We start from the raw sequence: 27,135 nt of genomic DNA, 5'->3' as shown, positions 1-27,135 counted from the left end.
CCCCCCTCCCTCCGCCCGCCCTTCCCCATCGATAGGTATCAGAAATTGATCCCCGCCGCCGCCGCTCTTTGTTCGGCGCCGCCCGCCCGGCAGCCTGGAGCGGAGCATGGAGCAGCGCTAGCGGCGATGGAGCCGCGATGGAGCCCCGGCCCCCGCCCCGCCGCCCCCGAGGTGACAGCGGGGCCGGGGGGCGGCCGCCGCTCCGCCCCGGCGGGAGGGAGGGAGCGAGCGAGCGAGGAAGAGGAGGGAGGGAAGTTGCGCGGGATGAAGTTGCGGGGAGCGCGGCCGCCCCGCCAAGTTTCTGGCGGTGCCCGCCCGCCGAGCGGAGCCGCAGGTGCCCGCGGGCTGCCCGGTGTGCCCCGCGGCGGGGCCGGCTCCGCGCCCGCCGCCCCCGGCGGAGCCGCGCGGCTGCCGTGATGGATGCGGGGATGGAGGAGCGGGGCTGCCCGGAGCCCCGCCGCCCTGCCATTGTTATCCGGGGCCGGTGTGCGGGGCTCGGCCAGCGCTGAGCGCCGGGAAGGCGGTCGGTACCGGGGATGGATGCGGCGGGGGGGCGGCAGCTCCTTTGTGGCTCCGGGCAGGTCGCGGCCGCCGTATCCCACCGTGGTGCCCTCGCTCTGTGAAATTCCTGGTAAGTCCTTTGTTACCGTGCGCGGGGGAAGGTTGCCAGGGGCTGCTGACAGTTTGTGACCTTAAATACGCACCTTAAATGGGAGGTGGGTAATTAACACAATGGCTCTCCCAACATAATGGGATGAAAACCCAACCTGGAGCCGCTACAACAGCCGAAACGCGCATTTCCATGGATATTAAATGGGTTTATCCCTGTAGGATATTCCGGAGTTTAAAATGCAGCGTGCTTCGGAGGGGAGTAAACAAATTGAAATGCGATTGATGGGGCTCCGGTGCTGGATCAACAGTTCCAGCATTTAATGCATTTTGGCTTTTAAGCAGATTACGTGCTGCATCTGCGCTCCGCGACCCGGAAAGTACCGCAGGTACCGCGGCCGGTGGGTTTGCCATGACTGCTCAGGTCTGGCATTGTGGCCGGGGAGGGATTACGGCTCCAAGCGCCTCGGATACAAAAGCTAAATCGCGCTAATGACTTTTCCTGCGTGCGCGCAGAACCTTTATTTGAAAGATAAATATTGGCGGCTACTTTGCCGTGGGTCCGTCGGGGGCGAACTTTGCCGGAGGGAGAGGTGGGCAGGGAGGTGGCGGCTCTCCTTCCTTCCTCCCTTCCTCCTTTCCTTGCTCCCTTCCTTGCTCCCTTCCTTCCTCCCTTCGCTGCCCGCCGTTCCGCCTGGCCGGGGCCGGTTCCACCCAGGCTGGGCGCGGAGCTGGAGAGGGAGCAGTGGGGATTGACTTCTGTCCAGGCAGCAGTTCTGCCGGGATCGCGCTGGGAAAGGTGACCTTGTGCCAGCTTGGCCTAATGCCCTCCATTAAGAAAAAAAAAAAGAAAAAAGAAAACAAGAGGGGAAAGAAAAAAAAAAAAAAAAGGAAAGCAAGCAATCAATTTATAATTCTTCCAAGAGCTTTTTCCTATTTTTTTTCCCCCTTCTTTTTTAATGGATGTGTCTGAGCAGCTCTGGTGGCCTGGGGCTGGCCGGGAATGGCAGAGTTTGAGCCGCCCTGATGAATGGTGGGCATATGGAAAACACAGGGATAATGTGCGAGTCGGCAGCGCTCGGATCGAAGCGGCGCTGAGCCCTTTTACGGCAGAGAGCCGCGGAAATGAGGAGAGATAAAATTCTATCAAAGATAATGCCAGATGTATTTCACCGGGTTATGAGATTGGTTTATTGTGTGCATTACTAATGCAGTATTTTTTTACAGCTTTCTTGTGTGTGATAGCCAGAGCGGGATTCATTCCTTCGTGGGGTTTTTTGGGGTTTAATTTGCTTGGGGTTTATTGCGTTCTGGTTGGCACCGTGTGGATTTATGGGATGCTCTCTGCTCTGGATGCTGCTCCAATCCAACCTGCTCCGTGTTAAAACGGCAAAAAAATGGGCAAGGAGTTTTGAGCTGCTGGTTTGGGGTAATAAATACAACGGGCAAGCGAGAGCGATTAGAGCCATCTTTTATAAATGTCTTCACATCTCATTATGCAGATGAGCTCTGGCTACACGGCTCCAAGCCTTTGGTTCTCGTCAAATAAAATGTTCTTGGGTTGATTTCCCGGAATGCAAATGCTCCCTCCTCGTGCAGGAGTTGGGCAGAAACTTCGGCGGCTCTGCCGGATGGAGGAGAGCCGGGAGCCTCGGAGCCTGCTCTGCTTGATGAAATGTGTTTGCTGTCTAAAGTTTAGGGGAGAAGGAGAGGAAAAAAAATAAATAAAAAATACACAACTGTGGATGTGATTAAAATATTATAACCTTATGATATTCTGAAGTGCATAAATTTTACATATCAGCTACAGAGGGAGTTTAGACATCCATTAAATGATATGACAGCTTGACTTATCTAAATGTGCATCATTTAACAATGTGTCAAAATTCTGCTTTATATAGACGACAGCAGTAAATAAGCTATCAGTCCTCTTGGCTGGAGCTTAATTCCTGGAGCTTGGACTAATAAACTTAGCTGCATTCTTGTGGAGCAGCAGCATAAACCTGGGGGGAGGCTGAGGTGCTTCTGGGGCTGTGGATGGGGGAGCTTCACCTCTATGAATGCCCCTGGTGCTCTGGGTTTTTGGGGCTCTTATGGAGAGACTGGTGGGACATTGCAGTTTGGTCCAGCACCCAGCACCTTCCATCCCCATCCCTGCTGGGTGGCTGTGGTCACTGTGCCCAAGGGAAAGCGTGGGGAGCCCAAGGAGGCTCTGGGTGCCCCCATCTCAGAGGGGGTTTTGTCTTTCCAAGCTGAAATCTCCGGGTTTGTGGAAGTGCATCCAGTGCCCGGGGCTGGCTGAGAAGCCTTGTGAGGTTGGGGAGTGCAGCTTGTGCTTTGCAGTGGCTCCAGCTGCTCCTGGTGCAGCGGGGCGTGGGGAGCGCTGGCTGTGGAATCATCTGGTTGGAACAATTAATCTGAATTTGGGCCGGGGCCTCGCAGATGTCTGTCTCATGGCTGGCTTGGCTGCTGTCTGATGGCTGTGTGCTCCTCCTGGCAGCTCCCCTTGGCCACAGCTCTTCAGGTGGGCTCTCCTGCAGGGCTGTGCCCTCTTGGTGGGGACACAAGTGATGCTTCTGTCCTTCACCCAGCAGCTCTGTGCCCTTAGGGATCCGGGGCTGGAAATGCAGCTGCCCCCAAGGAGGTGCAGCTGAGCTGCTCACTGAAATGTAGCTGATGCCCCAGCATCAACAAGTTCAAACCTGGGTCACAGGAGAGCTCAGGTGCCCTGGAATGTCACTGTCACTGACCACCTCGTGGTGTCCCTTCCTCTGTGCCTCCACTGCAGCTCTTGCCTGAGGTGACAATCCATCCCTCCCCCCAAATCTTCCATCAATACCTGATATTTCTACTATTTCCAGTTTATATGTGAGGAGATGGGCCGTGTTTCTGGTCCCACCTGCTCTGGGGTCAGTATTGAGCATCACTGGAAAGTCAGACTGAAGTTCCTGATTTTTTTTTTCCTTTAATATTTTTTTTTCCTGGCTGAATAATTGAGATGCTGCCAGACAAGAAGAGCTGCAGAAAATGAGAGTTTATCTTTAGCACCACACTTCTCACTTTAGAAACTGGTGACCCCAATTCCAGCCTGGAGAGTGACTTCTTCCCTAATTAATAAATCCATTAATTAATTGTGTGCGTGCTGCAGCCCATTAGAGATGTACATGCTGGCCTCCTGATCCAGTTTAGTGGATTGTCTCTGTGGCCTTGGAAGCAGGGGGGAAAAAAGGGATTGTGACCATGAGGCAGCTAGGGGACGGGGATGGAAACATAATTTGATTTTTGTGGGACTGCAGGGATGAGCACAAGCCCTGCCAGCTCCTGGTGGGTGTTCCAGCTTGGAGAGGGGTGTGGGACTGAGTGAGTGCCCAGGGCTGCTGTGCCCACTGAAACGGGGGACAGCAGTGGGGTCTGGGGGCTGTGGGGTGCCTCTGGTGTGGAGGGTGGGGAGCAGGGAGCCACCCCAGGGCTGGTGGCTTTGGCAGGGCTGGGCACGGCTCAGTGGAGAGGAATGTTAAAGCTTTGGGTGATCTGAATTATTATTTATGTCCAGATCAGGAAGCAGTGCACTCCCAGTCCTTCAGGAGGCTCTTGCTGGACTCAAAAACCTCAGCAGAGCCTGTGGAGCTCGTGGTGCATCTCCCTCCCTGTGCTGGCACACGGGCTGCTCCCTCCAGTTAATTTTTCTTGCTGTCTGCAGGGACCTGGAATGAAAATACAGGCAAATTGTTGTGTGTGCTGGTCCCAGGGCTCCTGTTTTCTCTGCTGAATGGGAAGCTGGCTGTTGGCAAAAGAATCATCTTTAAATGCAGGAGGCTTTGCTTGCCTGTGGGTTTTAGGGGCTCCTGGGGCCCCTCTGCTCCCCCATTTTCCACTCCTGGTTTTGCTGGCTGGAGAAAATCGGTGTATTTGGGTTCCCAGAGGTGGCTGCATGTCCCAAGGGACAGCAGTGGTGCTGCTCCTCTCCTCCCTTGAGTGCTGGTGTAATCATGGTGCCGCATCCCTGGCTGCAGGAATTCCCACATCCCAGATTTCAGGGAATTGTCCTGGGAGCTGCCAACAAAACACAGCAAATTGAAATTACAGGGCCATTGTTTGCAGGGAGGGAAGGTGAGCATGCAGCATCCTGCTCCTCAGCATGCCTGGAAATGGGTTTTATTTAGGATTTGCAAGCCATGGGTGTGTGATTTCTCCCACAGCAGACCTCAAGACAGAAGCCCCAGTGCAGCTCAGGGTGTAGCACGTTCCCTCTGGGACTGGAAAAGGCACATTAGAGACATCCATTCCCCCCCAAACACCCGGGTGAAGTTTCTCAGAACATTTTGTACCATCCTGCTCCTATTACCGAAAGATGTAATTCCCCAACTTGGGAGATAATAAGCAGGTATTGACTTCTGCTGGGGTCATTATCAAGATTTATTCAGTCAATATGGCTCCTTGGGTCAATAAATCTTGAGGTTGATAAAGGAGGAATATATACTTGCAGACTTTATTAAAAAGTTTTCCCCTTTTGTAACACTTTTTCCTCTGTGTTTCAACAGGATCTGTGACTGAGTTTTCTTTAATTACCTTTTTTTTCTTTTTTGTGGTGCACATTTTCCTGCAGCTTTTGGGCTGTCTTTCCAAGACGCCACAATTTGGGAAGCAGGATTTGTCTCTGGTTTGCTGGAGTGCTGTGATTCCCCCTCTCCTGGCTTTGCTCTGGTGCTGGGTGAGGATTTGGGGGAATGGGGGCAATATTCAATATTCCCAACATCGCTGCCTTTTTTAAGCTGAGTTCCATGGTCTCACCAATACCTCCTCCCAAAATGGATTTGGTACCTTTTATTCTTTAACATGGCCTTGCTGTTTAATTATTTTTTTGCCTACTTTGGTGAGCACTAAGTGATTTCCCAAAGCTGCCCCAGCACCCCTGAGCACTGACTTTGCTGCGGTTTAAGCGAGCGTGGGGTTGATTTAATATTTAACTCTCGGCGTGTGCCTGTGCCAGCCAGTCCTCCTGCAACACAGCTTCCCAAAAAAGTAAATAAGCAGTTTGAACCCCGGGTAAATATTCCTCTGGTGGGAGCTGTGCCGTGCGTCAGCCGCTCCGAGCACGCTGCCGTTGCCTCTGGTAACGCTCCCGTGGTTTTACACCAAAGTCAGGACCTCGAGCATCCTTTGTTTTCTTCCGTCAGGATAACATAATAAAGTATTACCTGGTGCTGGCAGCAGGGCTTGTAATGTGTGCTGTAAGCACGGAGCAGAGCCGGGGTGTTATTGCTCAGCCTGGCTGCAGAGGACATTTATTCCTTATTAATCACGCTGACGGGAGAGCTGCCTCCGTCTGCGGCTCTGGGAGTGCTGCACAAACATTGCTGCATCCCTGGGAGCTGGGTCATTATTGCCCCTCTTGTCCCCTCCGTTTCTTGGCTGAGGGAGGAGCTGTGGGCTCTGGGAGGGCACATTTTGGGCTAAAAGCCCCCTGTGATGCCCAGCATGGTGGTGGAGTGGAGGATGGTGGTGACCCCCGTGCTGTAGCTGTCCCTCAGGATGGTGGGGCTAAACTCCACCCAGGGGAGGGTTAGGTTGGAGATCAGGGAAAGGTTCAGTCCCCAGAGGGTGCTGGGCACTGCCCAGGCTCCCCAGGGAATGGGCACAGCCCTGAGCCAGCCAGAGCTCCAGGAGCATTTGGACAACACTCCAGATTTGGGATTGTTGGAGTGTCTGTGCAGGACCAGAGGTTGGACTTGATGATGCTTTTGGGTCCCTTACAACACAGATGCTTGTGTCCCTTACCACCCCGTGATTCTGTGAGTCTGTGGGCTCTCTCCCTGGGCAGCTGCTGATGCCACATTTGCTGTGCCAGGATGGGCTGGGATGCTCTGGGATGCTCCAGTTCCCGTGCCCTGGCACCAGCAGTGGGCTGTGCTTTGCTGATGCCAACCCACCCAAAGTGCTCCCAGCCCCGTTCCTGGCAGAGCTGAGGGCTGGAGGGTGCCTGGGCTGGCAGAGCTGTGCCCTGGGCACGGCTCCAGCTCGTGTCAGGGCACCCTGGGCCAGCGGCTCCGCTCGGCACGCGCCGCCCGGGCAGCGTCTCCTACCACCGCGCTCTCCTTTCAAATAAAAGCAGCTAATTAACATTATTCTTTAATTATTGCCTTTATCAACAAGGGGTCTGGTTTATACCAGCAGGGTAGTCGCTTTCCTTTCCACTACCCAAGCGAATGCTTCAATTCCTGTTGCTTTTGAAATGAATTTGATGTCATCTGCCCATTGTCACTTAATGGGGACACTTGGGTAATGATTGTGCGCTCCAGCCCTGTTAGCAGCACTGCGAGCGTGTAATTCAGCCCCTTAGGCAACGGTACTTTTGAAATCTCTGGATAGTTTTGAACTCTCTGTTCTTAATTAAATATGCAATTTTTCACGGTAACCAGGTTAATTCTTTTGTGTTGTGTTGTAATACTGTTAGGAATTTTCATAGTTCTTATTAAACATTATTCAGGCATTGTGAATTCCATAATTAAAAAAAATGAAAAGAACAAAGCTTGATTCACTTCTTTCTTTTCCCTGGTTAATTTATCAAATGAATTTTGCAAATTTTTCTTTTTCTCCCCAGACAGCGTGCCAAGTGTTTTAAAGGGGAAGGATTTAATTGCTCTGTAGGGATTGGTTGGTTATGAAGGATTTGGCTGTTTGATTAGTAAACCCTATTGGGAATGGTTTAATGCTCCATGATCTTAAAAATTGTCTGATTGTGAGGCTCTCCAAGGATGTTTTCTCTCTTCCTCATGTACGGAAAAGGCTTTGCACAAGTGTGATTATGGGATGGGGAGGAGGGAGCCGAGGTCGGAGCTGGGTGATCTGGGCTGCCCTGGCCAGGAGGAGGAGGAGGAGGATGGTGAGGCAAGCCAGCAGTTGTTCCCGTGTATCCCTGCAGAGTGTGGGAATGGATCCCTGGCTGGGCCAGGATGGGGCTGCTCCGGGCTGGATCCATCCCTCAGTTCCCCCTCCAAGGCTCGCTGCCTGTTTTATCTTGTAATACAATGGAATTTGATGGAATAACTGGTTTATTAAGAGGCCAACCCCTGCTGTGCTCTCCGTGCCTGAATCACTCTGGTACCCCTGGGTATCCCTGTAAGGATGTGGCTGGGGGATCCACGAGGAGGGATGTGGGGATGCAGCTGCCAGGGGCTGGATCCAGGTGTCCCAAAGCAGGGGGATCCCAGCTGCTCTGACTGTGCAGCCTGGGGATGTCCAGCCTGGAGTCTTTATCCAGGCAGGCTTTAAAAAATGATAAAACCACTCAGTTTCTGCTGGTTTTCCTGTTTTCTTTGGATCCAGAATGGATGGAGGTGATGTCTGTGCATTGATGTTGGGGCTGCAGGGATGGGCTGTGGCTCCAGTGTGCCAGGAAGGACACAATGCTCCAAAATCCCTGCTGGGGAAGAGCCTGGGCTTCCCTTCCAGAGCATCCAGGAGCCTCCCTGTTCTGTGTTGTTTTTAAAACCCTTTTGGATTCGATATAGAGGAAAAAAAAGTCAATATTTGTTGGTTTTAGCCATATGGTGTCAGCTGGGCTGCCCCTGGTGTTGTGGGGTGAAGGATGGTGGGGCCCCACTATGAAATAACAGAACAAGAGCATGGTGCTGGCACCCAGTGGGGTTTTGGGGGAGCAGGAGGGGCTTTGCCTCCTGCCTGGAGCATCCCTGGGAGGTTCCTCTGTCTGGGAGCTGCAGCCCAGCCAGGATCGATCGTGGCCAGTCTGAGGGGGCTCCCCAGGGGTTATTTGGGCTTTAAGGAGAGGTCAGAGAGTCATTACACTTATAAATATATTACGATTTAAGAGAAGAGCTGTCATTATCTTTGAACTTGGTTTATGTGGCGCCAATTTTTCCCCATTCTGAATCCAGCCAGGAGGATCAGCCAGGCTGGGGCAGCACCTGGACAGCTTGGGGGAGGAAATAAAGGATTCAGCAGTGCTGGGCAGGGGGGATTTGCCTCAAAAAGCTTTAGAATCTGTGCTTAAAACTGCTGCTTTCCCCCAAAACTTGGAGAAAGGTGTTAGTTTGAGGTTTGGGAAACCAAGTGATGCTGTGGTGATGCAGCTGGCAGTGATCCTGGGCTGGAATCTGTGTCAGAGCTGGGGTTTCTCTGCATCATCATCTTTTGGGTGTTTTTGGGGAGGGACGAGTCAGCAGCACACGAGTGCCCTGGTGTGCCCAGGTGGGAACATCACCAGCCCACAAAGATAAATCCAAGGTACCACCAAGCAGTGGCATCACCCCGTGGCAATGCCCCCGTTCCTGGGTTGAGTGGAGTGGGCTCAATGTGGCTTAAAAATAAGGGATGCCAACAAGGCTTAAAAAGAAGGATTTAAATCAAAATAAATGCCAGTTGTGGCAATGCCCCCGTTCCTGGGTTGAGGAGTGTGGGCAGGGATGCCAACAAGGCTTAAAAAGAAGGATTTAAATCAAAATAAATGCCAGTTGTTCCCCCAGTTTTCCTGTTCCTCGTGGCTGAGTGAGGCACTGAACAAGCAGTGCTGGCTGTGGCTGAAGCAGGCACACAAACCATTTGCTCTGGTGGTGACACAGGCTTGGAGCAGAGACCAGCAGGACTGAGGAGTTCCACTCCCCACGGGGCTGCGCTGAAGCCAGAAAGTCACTTAAAAACAAAGAAAAAAACGACCAAAAAAAAAAAAAAAGGCTAGACATTTGCAAGGGGAAGGCGAGCAGATGCCAGTAATGTATTCCCAGGCATGACACAGAGTGGCAGCGTGTCATGAACCGTGTCCCCAGGGACCCCTGGCTCTGTGATATTGGCTTTAACCCCCACCAGCTCCGGTCGGGGCGTAAATTCATCAGGCTTTGGGTATTGCTCTTGGACTACTGAATAATTTACAGTTGCAGAGCCCAGCCAGGTTCAGGTCATCGGGGTTCATGGGTTAATAACAGGTTTGGTTTTTGTTGTCAGCATCTGCCTCGATAACATATGAAAGAATCCTATTCTGTTGATTAGATTTTGAAATGGATCAATTTTTAATCAGCAGAACATCTGACTCACTCAATAAGAGGAGCGTGGTGGAGACAGGACGAGGGGCTCGTTATTTACAGGATTGTTTGTTTTTACTAATACGCAAATCCTCGCTGGGGTTGGAGCCTCTCCCCCCCTTCCCTGGCCCTGGCTCCCCCAAAATAAATCGCTGGGATTATCTGCAGCCTCGTGCCAGGTATTTGATCCATCCACTGATTGGGTGGGAAATCCATGCTGCTGCTCAGGGCACGCTGAAGCTTTGATTGAACTATCTTGTTATCGATGGAAAACATTTACTTACCAGTCACCAAATCCCAGAAAAAATTTACATTTTGGGGGTGTTTTACTCAGGTCTTCCTGAGCGTCCTGCATGGAGCTCCCCTCCCCAAGGACCACCAGGATGGGCTTGTGGGTGCTGGGAGAGCAGGGAACAAACCCTGGTGGGATGCAGGAATATCCTGGTCAAATTCCTGCCCGTGAGCAAAGTTTCTGAGGGAATAACTTTTGATTTCATCATTCAAAAGAGCTGGATCCTCATGGAAAGTTGAATACTGAGTGGGGGACCTGGGCAAAAGCTTTGCTTATTTATTTTTCTAAATTATTTGATTTTGATTCTTGGGCACAAAAAAAATTTCCAAAGTTGACGTATTTCATTGCATGTTGATAAACTGCACATGTTTCTTTCTGTATGGACATGCATGAAATAAATATTATTTTTAAAATAATGAATTAGTGAGTTTTTAATGGAATCCACTGGGTCAAAATTTTGGCTTGAAGCCAGTCAAGTGGTTAACAGCCACCATCACAGACTCCCTGAAAATCAAATTTTATTTTTTTTTTTAATAAAGAAAAGGTGAAAGTCTCATAAATGTAATTTTGGGAAGAGTGTCAACAGGTATGGTGGCTCTGTGGGGGCTGGCTGGGGACTCTGCCACTGGCAGATACTGATATAGGTAAGAACTTGTTGGGATGACAATTTGCATGGGTTTGCTCTGGCCTCTTTGGGATTTTGCTTTTAGAACTTGTGCCTTCTGGCAGTCTCCTTAACCTAAATAAATATTCTCCCTTGGATCTATTAAGATCATGGCTGGTGGTAAGGAATTACTTCTGGTGGATTTTTTTGTTTTCTTCATTGTTTTTCGTAAAAGTGTGGCTGCTCCTTAAAAAAATTGGTGAATTCCTGAATTTATAGGTAGAGATTTTTTGTTGATTCGATGAGGTGGTGATTTAAGCACGGGTAGAAACGTGCTGGGGATGCTGGATGGGGATGTGAACATGGGGATGGATTTCCTGATCCCTTTGGGTGCCTGTTGCAGCTCCCAGCTGAGCACCCAGGTGCTCTGTGCGTGCTCTCAGAACCGAGGTTTCCTCTGGAGCTTTGCAGTGCCTGGTGTAATCACATCCCTGTAATCCCAGGGACTCATTCCTATAACCTGGAAATAACTCTGCAGGTAATGGGTGTTTGCTCTCGGCGGACACAGGTGATGTATCAGCCTCTCCCAAGATCATTAGCTCTGTGAGAAGGTTAAAAATGCAGATTTTATCATCCCTGGCAGGTTTATTTGCAGGAGAGCGATGGGTGTCACAAGTTCGGGACTTCCAAATGAAGTTTATTTTAGTGATGGAAAATGTGCTTCTTCTCTTGAGCATCTGCTGGTTATTTTCTGCAAGAGTTGGAAGGAAAACAGCTTTGTAAAGAGTAGGGGGACTCCTGGGCTGGTTTTTGTTAAATAATGGGTGCTTAGAAAGTGTTGATTTGGTTTAGTGCCTGATTTGGGCAGTGGGAGTTGCTCTGGGGGCTTGCCCAGTTCTTCCTCCTCTGGTAACTTATTAACTCCAAAAATTGTCCTTGTGTTTAGCAGCTGAGTAAATGTATTGCTGATGGGTGCCTGGGTTTTACTGTCACTGCTCTGGGCAGGATTGACCCAAAACAGCTCCAGAGCTGGTTCTGCTGCCCTGTGGGAGCTGGGTCTGGCACGGTGGGAGCAAACAGCACAGGAGGGGCTGGAAACGGTGCTTGGCTCCTTCCTTTGCCCCTTGAGGCCGTGCAAGGGGGTTGCTCCTTTGAAACTCAGGGTTTTTTTCAGGGTTCCCATCCCTGGAACTTTTTAAGACCAGATTATGCAGGCTTGGAGCAAACTGGGGTAGTGGAAGGTCCCTGTGCTCATGGTAGGGGGAGGAAAGAGGTGATGTTCAAGGTCCCTTCCAACCCAAAGCATTTTTTATTCTGTGATTCATTTTGGGTGTAAGGTTTTGTACCCCAGCCAGTCCCAGGTACAACCCTGTGTCACTCCAAAGCTGCATGGATTTGATCCAGAGTTACCAAGACCTGCAAACCATCCTCTCCTCTTTCCTCCTTGATTTTTGTGAGCCATTTAGCCAAGTATGATGCTGCAATAATTTCGGGCACCACAGGGTATTTGGGTTCATTAGGTCTCGCTGTGGGGACCATACAAATTTACCTTTTGACAGCAGTGGTCTTCTCTGCCCATCCCTTCCCTTATGGAAGAATCCCCTTCCCACCAGGATGCATAACCTGAGCCTGGAAGGGTTTCTGCATTTCGGTCTTTTTTTAGGCTAATAATTAAACCACAACGACAGAGCCCAGCATCTCTTTATTTAAAGAGCAGATGGAGTGTTCTGGATATTAGCATGGCCCTGGCTCCCACGGTGCCAGCAGCTCCTGGAGCTCGGGGTTGGGATGAGCCCCCCAGGGACTGCGTTATTGGGTGGGCAGCGGGTGGCAACGCCGTGGGACGCCAAAACCACAATGAACTCAGATGTTTTCCTGCCCCTCTTTCCTATCCCATGGCTGAACCCCAGGGAGCTGCTTCAAAAAGCACCTTTGGACTGCTGAGTTGGCACGGCTGGCACGTCAGGGGCTGAGCTCTGCCTCCATCCCACCCCCGAGGCCGAGGCTGTCGCGGTTCCGACCGGAGCGGGGCTGGTTTGGTGACACACATTTTCGTGGGTAATCCCAGGCTGCCACTTCCAAAGGCTGTAAAAGAATGGAGCACAGGCTTTGGCTGCTGCAGTGGTGATTTTGGAGCTGGCAGGGTGCAGATCCATCCCCAGAAAATCCCTGTCTTTCCCCATTTTGTCTCCATCCAGCCACAGTGCTGTGTACCTCCCACCCCGATTTCTCATTGACACACTTTATTTTTTTCCTAAGCAGCCACAATTGATAATTTAGCTCTGGATAAAGCAACCTTCCAGCTTTTTCTTTCTTAGAGGCCAAAACATTGATGTTGTGTGAAATGGGAGCTTTGAGGAGGCTTTGTATGGAACTTAGCTTCCTGAAAAATTTATTTACTGCGACTGTGATCCGCAGGAGCGAATTGATGTTTATCTATAGTAGTTCTTGCCAGAAAAAAAAATGCATAACTGCACTTTCTTGGGAAGCCTTGAAAGGCCTTTTAAATAAGTGTCTAATAGTAGGCTCTCAATAGCAAACAGCCAGCTTGATAGACAGTGTACAGTATATTATTAACTATAAGCAGGCTTAATCTTTTCCTCATGTTTTAGAGAATGCTTTATAACCTTGTGGCCAAAGAATTCATGATCACCAGGTATTTGAAGCTAAGCAAAAATTATACCAGCTGTAACTGCTGGGAGATCGATCGTGCTGGGAAAGGCAGGAGGCAGAGAGCTCCTGCTCAGCCCTGGCCTGGAGCTGCTGCTCCCAGCCACTCCTGGAGGTCTCCATGGGCTTTAGGTGGCACATGTGTCATGTGGAACATTCCCTGGGGAGGGATGTTCATTGGGAGGGTGTTGTTTGTTTATTCTCCTCACAATTGCAGTGTGGGATGGGGGTCCAGGTCCCACCTGGAATTGAGTGGTGGGATCATTAAGGCTGGGAAAGATCTCCAAGATCATCGAGCCCAACCATTAACCCATATTCACCACTAAGCCATGTCCCCAGGTGCCTCACCTTTGGAATGGTTCCAGGGGTGGTGATTCCACCCCTGCCTGGGGCAGTCTGTTCCAATATCTGCAAGAATTTTCCTGGATTTCCAGTCTGAACCTCCCCTGGCACAGTTTGAGGCTGTTCCCTGCTGTCCTTTGTTCCCTGGGAGCAGAGCCTGACCCCCCTGGCTGCACCCTCCTGTCAGGGACCTGTGGGGAGCCAAAAGCTCCCCCTGAGCCTCCTTTTTCAGCCCCATGTTGTGGTGCCCTTTTTCTGTCGAGTCCCTCAGCTCCTCCTGCCCGTGCTGCCGGATCCTGGGAGCTCTGGCCAGGAGTCAGGGAATCAATAGATGGTTAAGGTGATAAGTGGCTTTGCTAAAAACCAATTTTGCAAGAGGAGTTTGCAAAGAGGTCAATGGAGAGGATCTGCATCTGCACTCGCTCCAGCCTGGAGCTCGACCTGAATTAACCCGGGAAATTCAGAAATTCCCTCAGTGTGGGATGGCCAATCTCCTCCTGCTTCTGTGAGTCCCTGTGGATCCTCTGGGAGGGTGAGCCTGAGGAACGTCTCCTTCCTCCAGGAAGGGTGAGGTGAGTGTTCCTGAAGGCACTGGAGAATTAAACCCGCAGGGTTTGCTCAGCTGATAACTCTGCTGGTCTAGGAGCAGTGCTGGAATTCTGGTGGATTTACATATGGATGAAGTGCTCCTGTATGGCTCCTCCAACGTGGCTGGTCTAAGCAGGCTTTTCTCTAATCTCCACCATGGCTGGATGCTGCTTCCAGCTCTGTTGTCCTTTGAACAAACTCATTAATTGCACCCAGTGTTGAGGAGGTGCTGTTTTCAGGGTGCTTATTGCTGTTGGCAGAGCTCGGTGGCACTGCTGGGGCTGTGCCACCTCCTGGCACCAAGCACGAGTGCCTGAGTTCCATGTGGAGCCCAGCCCTGTGCTTCTGTAAGAGATGGATTAGGGAGGAATGAGCAGAAATGGGGAGGAACAGATGATTTTTGGGATGTTTCATCAAAGTGTTTCCAGCCACCAGCAGCTCCCGTGTGGATTTTCTGTGGGCAGAGTATTGGGTTGTTTTTAGACTTCCTGACATTTCTCTGGCTTGACTCATCTTTTCCCACCTGTAAGACCAGGAAAATTCCCAAAACTCCATCTTCAAACGTTGGACACTGGGGCTGATGGCAGAATGAGCCAGCACCAGCATCCCCTCTCCCCTTGGGCAGCAATTCTTTATTTTCCCTGCTTTTTTCCCCATTTATCAGGTGGAATTCCCCCTTGGCTGGTGACCCCAGAAAGAGCACAGTGGGATGCTCATTCCTTGCAGTGGAGCTTTGCTTTCAGCCCATTATTTATTATTCCATCTCTCCCCTGCACAGCCACCATTCAGATGCTGTGGATGAAACCACCTTGTTATTTTATTTTATTTTTTTTTAATCATCATGGGGAGGCTGTTTCTGGATGCTGATTGACAGAAACATCTTATCTCCTCTAGTCAAAGTGTCTCCTCTTTGCGTGGTAATGAAAGAGTTTGACACTTTGACACGAGTGTCAAACACTTTCCCGAAGATGCAAACAGTGCAGGCTTTGATCTAGGTGCAAACTGGTTTTATTACAACAAACAGATCCCCCCTTTCATCCAGAAAGGGAGATAAGGGGTTTCAATTGGTGCTAAGTAGCAGCTGCTCTTAAGGGTTTTAAAAATAAAAATAAGAAAAAATATAATAATGGAATAGTGGAGCTGTTATGTCATGTTATAAACAAGTCCTGGTGCTGTGCAGTGAAGTAAGGTGGGTGTAAAACCAACAGTGGGAATGATAAATGGGAGAGAATCCTCCTAAAATAAAACCACAAAAATTTCCTCTTTTGGGAGATGTTTGGATTTGTTTTTCCCCAGTATTTCCATCTTCAGAAATGCCTTTTCTGGAGAAAATTCATTTTGCTTTTCATAAAAGTGGTGGGGATTTGTGAAAAATAACCACTTCTGCACTAGTTTGTGGTTTTTTTAAGGAAGAGGGAGGCAGGCAGCCCTTTTGGGTGCTCTGGGGTTTGGTGCCTTCACTGGGAAGCTGGGTCCTGTCCCATGGTCTCACCCAGGACAGCTCCAGTGGGACTGTGGTGGGATCTGCAGGGTTCCCCACTTTCCCATCCATACTTTCTCTGAGGATGGGTTGTGGCTTTGCCTTCTTTCCCCTCCAATTTTCACCTGTAATTCATTAAAGGTTGATATTTATTATATTATCCCCTAGCCAAGCCTTGGAGGTATTTTGAGCCCTGGTGGGAGGCCTGGAGGGAGGAATCCCAAACACACCCGCAGGCTGATAAAATTCTCAGTCATGAGCTTTTCTTTTTCAGTGGATAACTTCAGTAGAAATGGGTAAAATTCCTTCCTGGCATCACTCTGCTGGACCATGCCTGGATTTGGCCCAAGTTTGTCTAATTAAATGCAGCAGCACCTTCTCTCTGTTTTGAGCCTTGAGCTTGGGCACAAATGCCCTGTGAGCAGCTGAAGAGAATTGATGTGATGTATGGAAATTGTTGAGTTACAGCAAATCCTGAGGTCTGTGTGTGGGTTTTCCCTTCCCTCTCTCCTGCATGGACACGAGCGGGGTCAGCCTGGGATTTGGGAGTTTTCCTTTTAACTGCATCCTTAGAAAACCCTTTCCCTTTGAACATCTTGGAATAAATGACTGTGGTAGGTCAGTTCCAGCTGAGCCATCCCCATCTCCCATGCACTGGTGCAGCACAGCCTGGCACTGGCAGTGGGGTGTCCCTTATGACACCATGAGCCCATGTCCCTCTCCTAAAGGGACTGGGAAGCTCATCCTGGAACCAGGACTCTGGGGACTGTTCATCCCACACAGGATCTATCCTGTCTCCATTGACTGCCATGTGGAATTCCCTCCATCCTCTTGGGATCCCTGGCACTGGTGACCCCACTGAGGGGTTGTCCCTGCCCTGCCTTTGGGCATTGCCCCCTGAGATGTCTCAGCCCAAATCCAGGGGGTGAGGAAGCATTGGGGTGGTCATGTATGGGCAGAAGTGATTAATTTAATCTTAGTTTAGTGATTAATTAGACCAGCAATTCCTGCTTCTTGCCATCCTCCCTGGCTGCTCCATGCCAAGGGGGCTGCAGCACACCCAGGAGATGCTGGATTGGGAAGTGACAGAGGATTTTGGGGCTTAATTTTAGCCAGAACATGTGGCTCCTTTTTAGATGCTTCTCAAGTCAAGTTGTGGTGGCTTTGTTGTAGTCGAGGAAAGGGAAAGAAAAACCCCAAAACTGGAAAGGTGACTTGGTTTAGATGGAATCTCTCCATAGCCAGAGTTGTGGAATTTAATGGGAAGGAGCTGTTCCACATTGCCCAGCCTGTGCCAGAGATTAAAACTCACATTTCATTTTTATACACTGTGGTTAATCCAATAATGATTCCGTGTTCCAAACGGCAATAATATCTTTCAGCATAGTTAATCAGAAGAGACTTAATGCTGTCACTATTTATTAACCTTTGTTGAAAAGCAAGAAGTTTTCCTACTAATCTGTGATTGTTGCTCTTGTCAGGCTCTGTCAAGTGCAAACCAGATTTGGCATTTGTTCCGGCGGGGAGGATGCTGCTGCCTTCCCTGCTGGCTGCTGCATCCAACCCCTGTGCTGCTGGGGATGCTCTGGGTGCTGCAAGCTTTGGATCCAGCCAGGTTGCTCCTCTCTCCCTCTCCTTGCAGCTTCCAGAGGGTTTCCAGCCACACAGGTCCTGGTGTTTGGGGTGAAGAGGCTTGTCCCCTCCCTGGAGTTATGTTTGGCTGCCTGGGACAGAGCTTGGGGGTGATGGGTCAAAAAGGCAGCTGTACCCCACCTCAGGTTTCTATTTTGTCTGCCTGAGGCTGTTTTTACATCCAGCACACCCTATCCCAGGGATGTGGGAGCCAGCAGGCTCCCAGCACAGGGAGATGCTCTCCTGGCCAGGTGGCACTGGAGCAGTGACCTCGGTCTCTGGTGGTTTGTAGAGGTTCAGTGACTTCCAGCAGCTTCCCAAAAGCTCTGGGAATTCTCCCATCCATTGTGTCCACCTGTGCTGGGGGGAAGAAGGTGTTGCTGGGCAGACCAAGGGGTTTAGGGGGATTGTGTGAGGATCCTGTGGCAGGAGCTGAGCTGAGGCAGTGGAGCTGGCTTGTCCCTCCCATCCAAAAAGGCATCCCTGTGTGATCCCAGTCCCTGGCAGAGGCAGGTGGGATGCTGTCCTTGGAGCCAGAGCCCTGGGCAGGCATTTCCAGGTTCTGCAGCACCAGGAACTGACGTGGTTTTGGGAAGTGTGTGGTGTTTGGAGCTCTGTGCTGACGAAAGGTCAGTGCATGGAGGAATCTCAGCTTTGGTGCTCCCCCATTTGGCTCCTGTTGCAGGGAGGCTGGGGCTGGATTGGCTTGTGGGAGCACCTGGGATTAATGAGGCAGCTTGGTGCCGCGCAGCAATCGATGCTTCCTGCATTAATTGCGCTGTGCTTGAGCTTCAGCTTTTTATTCTGAGTTATGGAGTTACAGGGAGAGATGTCTCTCTTCAGCACAGCCCTGGATCCCACGGGAAAGGGTCCTTTTCCCAACACCCATCCTGCCACGGTGCTGGCACATCCTCTCTGTGGGATGGGGATGCCAGAGCTGGCTGGGGAGGGAAAAAAAAAAAAAAGACAAAAATAAACCCCAGTTCTCTGCTTGCCTCCTTTGTAATCAGCCAGATGAAGAGATGGATGGTGATGGTCAGGCTGGAGTGGAAAAGCCACCAGCAGCCACCTGTGGGTCCAGCTCTGGTCTGCACTGGGACATGGATGGAGGGATGGATGGGCAGGAGAGGTCAGGCCTCCAAAAAAGGCTGGCATCTCCTTGCAAGTGGGTTTGCAGCAGCTTTCACATTTATTTACGCATTAATTGCCATTTAATTGCAAATTATTTTTATTTACTTGCAATTATTTCTGATTTCTGTGACTGAGCATTCATGTGGATGGAGAGCAAAGTCTCCCAGCCCCTTGGGGCTTCGGGAACTGCTCTGGAAGAGCAGTTGTTGCTGGTATTTCTTATTTTTAGGGTGGGATAACATTGAGCACTATTCTGATCCTCCTGATCACTCCAACAGGTGCAGTTATTTTGCATACAGCCCCAAACAATCCCACTTTGATAATATCACTGAAGCCTAAACATGGTATTTGTATTTTTAGCAAATAGTTCATTCTGGTATTGATTTACGTGTAATGTGGTCCTTGCATGAATAACTACCATAAATCTGGAAGCATTTATTAACCCAAATAGCTGCAAACTCAGTCAAATCCTGTGTGTGTTGGACACAATTACAGAGCTGAGACTGCAAAGTAAAAGAGCAAAACATAAACCTTATTTTTCTGTGACCAACCCAGAGTTTCTGCCAGCTGGTCCATTGATCCGTGATAAGAGGCAAGGGTTAAGATAATTTGGCAAAATGAAAAAGTAGGGAATAAATAACAATAAATGGGATTTCTGATGTGGCCTGTCGATATTTGGGATGGTGCCTGGCTCTGCCTTCCCTGCCTAGCCAGAGAAATTAACTTTTGAACTCAGTGGCTCCAGCCTCTTTCTCCTGCCTCCATCCCTTGTGCTGATGGGTAGCAGGGACAGGCACTTGTTTGTTATCCGATTGATACCGAGCCCAGCAAAGCTGGGCTTTGTGGAGCCAGGGCTTACAGAAATAGTGTAAATCTTGTTTGGTATTTGTGAAACAGGGATCATGTTAAAAAAGCCTCGGAGCCCTCGCTGGTGCCGTGTGCCAGACGTGGAGGGCTGCAGTTCGGAGGGCTGGAGGGTTTCTGGTTCTAAATTTAGCCATTTAAAAGAAGATTATGGACTATGCACTTGGGACTTTTAAAAAGGCTTTCACAATAACTCTTGAAAGCCTGATGCCTTTAATCCTAAACTTTAATTTAAAATAAAGAAATCTTTTCAACTCGCCTCTCTCCCCTCCTCCATCCCGCTCTTCCAGGCTGAGGTTCTTCCCATCTTGCTTACGGAGCAAAGATGTGCTCAGCTCTTTTAATTTCTTATGAAGATATTTATTTTTTAATAGAAAGAAAATCAAGTCAACACTCGAGAGTATACACAGCAGTTTACCGCGATAGGAGGAATTAATCAGTCTATAAAGTTCAAAATGTACAAAGAGGGAAGAAAAAAAAAACACCCCGACTGATCAAACACGAGGCTCTTCTCTGAGATGTGGAGATAAAAGCCTTTTCCTCCACCAGCTCCTCCACTATTGGCAGCCAGTGGGATCAAGATTTTTTTTTTTTGTTATGGAAAGCTCGAGATAATTAATGTTGTTGAAAGAGGACCGTTGGGTTGGCGTCTCGCAGGCTGGCCCCCAGTCTGGCATCTCGGGGAAGCAGCAGCAGCAGCGAGTCGGGGAGGGGGAGAAATATCCCCCACTGAGGGAGCTGCCAATTTAACGGAGCAATAAATAATACCCAGAGATGAAAAAGAACATTTAAAAGGGGCTGTGGTGCTGCTGTCGAGAAACTTTCCCTGCCCGCGAGGGCGGTGCGCGATCCGGAGCGTCCTCGTGGTGTAACTCCTTGGGATGCTCTTCCAGGGCCAAATCCCTGTGGCCAACTGGGAGCTGCTGGGAGCTGCTGGGAGCTGCTGGCCACTCCTGGATCCCTCCCATCTCCCAAACCTCCTTTGGCTGCCTCCTGTTCCAGCGTTGGTGTTAAACGTGCTGCCCCGGGGATCGATAGACGGACGGTCACCCAGGCTGCGTGTGCAGCTCCTCTGTCACAGCCCTGACAGCTCCAGACCAAGATGAGAGCGGGCAGCTCGTACATCGAGCGCTCTTTAAAAAGCGGGATGAATTAATTACCGCCGTTAATGACCGGGGAGAGACTTTAGGAAGATGCAGCTGGTGGTTTGGAGGCTTGAGCCGGGGGAGAAGCTGAGTAGGTGGCACCTCACAGTGCTTTGGTGTTGGTGATTCTGTTCAAGTCCCTGGTCTCCATCCATGAGAGACCAACCCAGATTTGTAGGGTTGGATGAGCCCCTGCAGGTCTGGCAGAGGAAATTCCTATTCTCTCTAAACGAGGGCATTTAGAGATTTCTTTCCCCTGATCCTTTGGTCCTGCATCCCCAAACCTCCCTCCGACACTCCTGGCTGAGTATCCTCATGGGATGGTGCATCCATGGGCCGGGATGGTCTGGTCCATGTTCTCCATCTTCATGACAGCAACCTAAATTTGTAGGATGTGAAGGGTCCCTGCAGATCTGCCAGGAATGGACCTGGGGAAAAGATGTCTAAATGCTCTCAATCCTAATGAATGGAATCCCTGCGTCCCACCTCAGCAGACTTCCTTCCAACACCCCTTGCCCAGTGTGAATGGAATGATGCATGATCCATGGGCTGGGATGATCCCCAAATATCCCAAGTGCACCAGGGCTGCATCAACATCATTACCACACTGTGCTCACAGCTGGACTTGCCCCATCCAGGTGTTTGCCCAAGATTGTGTTAATTATGATGATTTTTTAATTGCTTTCAGGGTTTTTTTGCTCTTTCCCAGCCCCCTTTGAAGGAGCTGAGATGGCACAGCTGATCATCCCATCCTCCTCCACCTTTCCTATCCCAGTTATTTATTATGCAGCATCACCAAGATTGCTCTCAGACGAGGCTTGTCAGCTATAAAAGACACTGGCAAATTTTATTAGTTGACAGAAGGGTGGTGGTTTTATTTTTTTCCTCCTGAAAATATTAAAAAGTCATTTTAGTTTAGAAACCTAATTTTAATTTAGTTAGGTTTTAATTTAATTTAGTTTTTAAATTCATTTTCCGGCAGAACTCAATTTTTCAAGCGTAATTTGATGCCGTCAGTGGCCATAATGTTTAATGTCCTCCCTATAAATTGCAAGGATGGCTTTGAGATGATTTACAGGATTCAGGGGGATAAAGCCTGGCCCTGCACGTGGGAGAGGCTGGAGAGAAAATGCTTTTATTGTGGCAGCTGCAGCAGCCAGGGTGTTACCTACAGAAAAATGGGGAAAAACTCAGTTTTCCTCTCTGCTCAGCCCTGCTTGGGGATGGACAGGAGGAGAGATGCCCCTGGGCTGGGTGGGGATGCTCCAGGGATATTCCTGGATCTGTGCTGAGATGAGGGGGAATCCCAACAGGGGTGACGAGTTTGGGATGGTGACATTACCCCCAAATCCATCTGCTTTCCCCAAAGTGAGCTGAACCATTTCTAGGCATGGGAGGTTGAAACCAGGGCAGACCCCTGGAAAACACAGCGTAGTTGAGTGAAATTCCCTCCCAATTTCATCCCTCGAAGCGTTGCATTTAATTACTGGATTAGAGAAGTCTTCAGAGCATGTATTGAACATTATAAATGGGGAGGAGATGGTTCTGGGAATGGCTTAATGAAGCAGGGGAGATGGGTGAGGATGTCTGCGTGCACCTTTGGGTCAGGGCCACATCAATTTGGCAGAGGAGAAACCCTTTGGTGCTTTGGGGAGTGTGGCCATGGAGGGGGGTTGATTTTTCCTCTTGATTTTGGCTCCTGTGTGGCAGCAGTTGGCTCTGGGAATTTTTGCCAGCTGGAATTTGTATTCATTTTTTTGGTGATGAAGGGGCCAAGCTGGGTGTTCACAGATGTGGGGGAGCATTGAGGAATCTCCCAGTGTGGATTTGGGATGTGTCTGCTGAGGGGGAGGTGGTTCTGGCCAGGGTTTGGTGCTGCTGTGTCTTGTCTCAGCCCCATCCTCCTGTGCCTGGCTCCCTGCAGGGCTGAGCCTTGTGCTCCACGTCCATTGGATGGATCCAACACTGGATTTCTTTGGGTAATTTTGACTCAGATGCTGGTGATGTGTTTTAAGACACGCTCCAAAATCTTCCATGGAAATGAGCCAGAGAAAAACACCTTAAACGATTTTCCTTGATGGGGAGAGGGGATGTGAGCACAGCCATCATGAGAGACACTGAGCACTCCCCATGGGAGCTGTCTGCTGTGTCCTGGGCTGTGCCACCATCCTCCTGTGCCACCACCTGCCCACGCCTCCACCCCCTACTGTCACTACAGGACACGAAATAACATGGTGTGGACATGCAGCTCTCCCAAGGTAAAAAGAGCACTTTTAATTTCTAACTCCAACATTTATAGATTTCCAAAAGTGACAGTGGATTGGAAAGTGCCACCTCCCCAATGACACTGGACAAACCAACAGTCCATCAAATTTCTCCTCCTCAGTAAACGAACTCAAAACAATATGTTATTGTGTGAGAAAGTTTGTTACAAGAATGTAAACATCAGAAGCCTTAGAAAAACTTAAAAAATCAGGGCGACATCCTGCATCTTCCCCTGGTGCCCCCACACTGGCTTTGGGCTCCCACCTGGTCCTGGTTTCCCTCACGGTGAGGTCCCACCCTGCAAATGCCTTCCCAGTGTCCCATCCCAAGGCTGCTGTGCCAGCACCAAAGCTGAAATCCCAGTGCCCTGCTGAGGTGCCAGTCCCTCCCAGTCCCTCCCAGCGAGATGCCAGCGTCCCCTGGGTTGTCATGGTTACTGAGGCATGGGACCCCAGAGACCCGGCTGGGAATTAATGGCAGCCCGGGATAAAGGATTCCTGTCTGGGCCGAGTTGATGGATTACATTGATGTGCCATTTGTCATAGCGTAATTGTTCTGGCAAATGTAATACCCACTCGTATAAACATTGTGCTGCTTTGCTAATAAAACTGAAAATAGGAAGAGAAAGGATGATGCAGTGTTATGGTCAGGCAAAGAGACACCGCCTCCGCTCCGCGCCGGCACCGGGGGCTTCTGCTGGACACCTGCCCCAGCCTGCCCCCTCCATCCTTGGAAAACAGGCAGAGTGACTGTGAGAGCCTCTGGGATGGCGGTGTGGCATCGTTTCCCCCATCACTGCTTTTGTTTGGGGGGTCAGACACGTTTTCACCCCCAAATGGGGACCCTGAGGGTGCTGAGCCCATCCCTCCCCAGGTGAGAGGTAAATGGAGCTGGGGCACTTTTGGCATCTGAGGGGCTGCTTTCACCTCAAGGGGATTATAAATGAGGGTTTGTGGCACAGTGGGCACCTGTCCCAGGTACCACCCCCTGCCCTTGCTTCAGGAGCAGCAGGGTCTGGCACTGCCAGGAGCAGCTGGTGCCCAAATCCCCAGGTAGTTTTGCTTTCTGATTAATCAGCCCCTGGATTAGGAGCCCAGCAGGGCTATCAGCTGCAGATGAATTGCTCATCCTCCTGCGAGCAGTTCCTGCTGCTGGAGTCGATGGAGAGGGCTGGGAAAGCCCCTCCAGCCAGCCCTGCTCCTCACCCAGGACCCTGTGGGGGTCATCATCCCTGCGTGCCCAGCTTGCCTGGCACTCAGGTCATGGCACTGTGCCCGTGTTTCAGACTTCAGGGCCATTTTACCTGTCTTCTCCCATTTTTCTGCTGTGAAAAGCAATGAGGATGAGGAAGAAGAATAACCCCCTTTGCTGCAGCTCCACAACCCCCTCCTAAATCCTGAGGTAGTTGAGCAGCATTGTGCTTTACACACTCATCTCTCCAAATGTTTTGGAAGTTTCTGGTTGACCTGATTCGTAGAAAAAAAAAAAAAGAAAAGATAAACACCCTTTCTGTGTTTGCAGTCATATGTAATTTTTATCTCTTGACCTTTAAACGTAAGCAGCAGTAAAATGAAGAACTATGGCAGTCATTTAACACCCTGCCTGTACTAACTGGTTTCTGCCTGTGAGCCGTGGTTTTAAATTGGCTAATGCAGAATACTTGCAGAGCTAATAATAATTCAGATTACTTCTGTCAGCTATTCCGGTTTCATGGGTAATTTAGTAGTTGAATAAATTTTTAAAAAAATTCATTCGTTCCCATGCACTGTTATGAATCAGTAGATGGTTTACCATTGGCAGCAGTAACTGTAAGAAGATTTAAATTGCTACTGAAAAGGATTTGAGTGAAGGTAATGTTTTATAATGTTCTAAGCCATATGCACTACTTTCAGGCCTCATCAGTTTTACATTGATTCCTAGTGAAGTGTTTAATTGCATCATGAATGCAATATAATTCAGTTCTTTTTGCTAATATGGTATATATCTCAAAGTGATATACAGCACTGACAGTGAAGACTCAGGGTTTTCTTAGGATGTTAAAAGATGCCTCTGTGTGTGTTTGCACGCGGGTGTGCACATCTGTGTGTGGCTGGGAGCATTTTCCTTGGAAACCTCAGGGCTCTTGGTTGGGTGCTCGGTGCTGAGAGCTGCCAGCTCTCCAGGAGTGTCTGTGTGGGCATCAGCAGGTAGGGGTTTCTATATTTAATTATATTTACCTTGTAAAAAAATAAATCTTAAAATATAGAATATTGAAAGTTCAGCTCTTCCCACCTGACTGCTCTGGTGTTGGCCGGTGCTCCTTGGGCAGCTCAGCTCTTGGTCCTGGCACTGTTTTGGTTCTTCCCAGCACTGCTCATGGCTGTGTGGGGGATGGAATCCTGGTCAGAGGCACAGGTGTGGCGCTGCCAGAGCTTTGTGGGCAGTGGATTAAAAATCCCCCACGATTTCATGGTGATGTGAAGACAATTTGAATCCGTCCAGGAGCTCTTGGGGCTGTGGCAGGTGGCCAGGCAGCAGCAGGGAGCTGTGTGCTGGTGCTGCAGCTCTGGGAGCCCTCACCCTGACACAAAGCTCGTTCCTGTGCTGCTGCCAGGCTCCTGGACTGTGCAGGATGAGCTCTGTGCCCCTCTGTGCCCTGTGCTGGCCCTGGTGCCCTTCCCTCCCTCCCAGTCTGTCTGCTCCCTGCAGGGCAAGGACTTCCCTGTCCCCCCAGCTCCCTCTTGCTGCTTCTGCTCATTACAATTTCATCATTAATGATGAAATTAATTAAGGATTGGGCCCTGGTGTCATGCTGGTGGGGAAACTGAGGCAGGCTCAGTGCTGGCTGGGCTTTTCCCATGGGAGAATGCCAGCTCTTGGCTCCAGCAGAGCGAGCATCCCCCCTCCCTGCCGTAACCCCCATCCACCTGCCTGCACCCTGCTCTTGGCTCAGCCTGAATTCCCAAATTTCCATGGCTTTATGAGGTGAGGAACACCCAGAGCTGCCAGGGACGTGTCCCTGGGGATGGCTGCTGCTGTGCCCCTGCCGCTTCTGCCTTTGGGAATCTCGTCTTTGAGAGGGAGCTCCTCCTTCGGGATGCAGCATCCTTTAGTTTGGTTTGCCATCACCGGCAGGGAAACCCTGACCTCAGCTTGGCCCCATGGGGCTGGGGGAGGTTGGCGAGGGCAGGATCCAGCCCCACATTTGGAGAATTCCCACAGAAGGCTCCTCCTTGGCCGTGGTGCTCCCCGCTGGCGCGGCGGGGGCCGGGATGCGTTCCTGCTTTGCAGCCTAATGCGATATCAAAGTCACTAACATGATTATGCTTATATATCATATTAGGGAAAATGAATACTAATTCAATACAAACTACTAATTCAGTAGAACAGAAAATTGCTGAGAGAATAGAAAATTGCTGAGCGTGCTGAAGCTGGGCATGGCTGGGAGGAGAGGCGCTGCCTCGCTCCGTGCTGGAGAGCTTTTCCTCAGCAGTGTGGCACTGCTGGCCCGGGTGACATGGGGCATCCCAGGATGTGCCAGTGCCAGAGCTGAGCCAGGGAGTGGCTCAGGAGGTGGCTTTGCCATGGAGCTGGGGGGAGAAACCCCCCCTTTGCTTTTGATCCAGTAACCTGTGGCCAGGGACTGGGAGATGCTAACTGGGACCTGTGTGAGAGCTGAAGCAGGAGAGCAGGAAAATGGCTCCAGGTGCTGGTGGGAAAGGGGGGAGTAAAGCTGGTGTGGGAGGGTGAACTCCTGATGGAGCCAGTGTTTTAAGTTGTTTGCTTTTCCTAATGCATGGATCACATCTCATTCCTGGCGTGGTGCTGAGCGTGGAGTCCCCAAGCTCCAGGGGAACACCCCTGTCTTGGGGACACTGACTGGGGCTTCCCGTGGTCCTGCTGCTGCAGGAACTTCATATCAGGCTCTTGGCTTAATTGGCTTCTCCTTCAAATTATTAGTGCTTGTACAAGTTTTCAGGCCACACTGTTTCCCAGAGCCGTGTGGCATTCCCAGGTTGTGGCGGCTGCCTTGGATCTCCATCCCTGGCCAGGACACTCAGTCCCACGGAGAGGGCACCCAAATGTCTCTGATTTACTTCTAAATCAAGAATTTAACTGCAATTTAATGCATCTGCTGTGGGTCCCCTGCACCATGGGGACAGAGCAGGGTCCTCAGTGCCCAACCCTTCACATCCTCCCATCTCACACAGACAATTTTGGACATGAGCGTGGCTGGTTCTGGGAATGCCAGGTATTTACCCAGTTCAGAGGGAGCTGTAAGTGGGACACACAATGTCTCTGTACTAATATGGTAGGAGAGTCTTATTGTATTAGCAATTTCCCATCAGATCATGTCATATTAGTATTGTATTGTATTAGTATTTGTTTTCACTAATGTGATGTGAAAGTCGCTAATATGATAAGACTCCTGCATTGTATAGTGAAAACAAATATTAATATGATAGGATGGAAAATAGCTAATAAGAAACTAAGTTGCT

The 27,135-nt window shown here is 50.1% G+C and overlaps 1 protein-coding gene across 6 annotated transcripts in view; it reads left to right on the top strand.

Moving 5' to 3' along the window:
- The window catches only part of CUX2 (cut like homeobox 2), a 60,975-nt gene that overhangs the window by 239 nt on the left and 33,601 nt on the right, over positions 1-27,135 (top strand). Inside the window, exon 1 of one of the 6 annotated variants that reach the window (XM_039724727.1) lies at positions 562-631. The exons of the other annotated variants lie outside the window; for them this stretch is intronic. The gene's annotated coding sequence lies outside the window, so the exon portion shown is untranslated. Of the gene's footprint in view, positions 1-561; positions 632-27,135 lie in introns of those variants that run through there. 6 annotated transcript variants of the gene reach the window in all.

Source organism: Passer montanus, unplaced genomic scaffold (assembly GCF_014805655.1).
Source record: "Passer montanus isolate IOZ18808 unplaced genomic scaffold, ASM1480565v1 scaffold53, whole genome shotgun sequence".
NCBI lineage: Eukaryota > Metazoa > Chordata > Aves > Passeriformes > Passeridae > Passer > Passer montanus.
The sequence above is the reverse complement of the archived record's forward strand: the minus strand, read 5'-3'. Positions and strand labels throughout refer to the sequence as shown.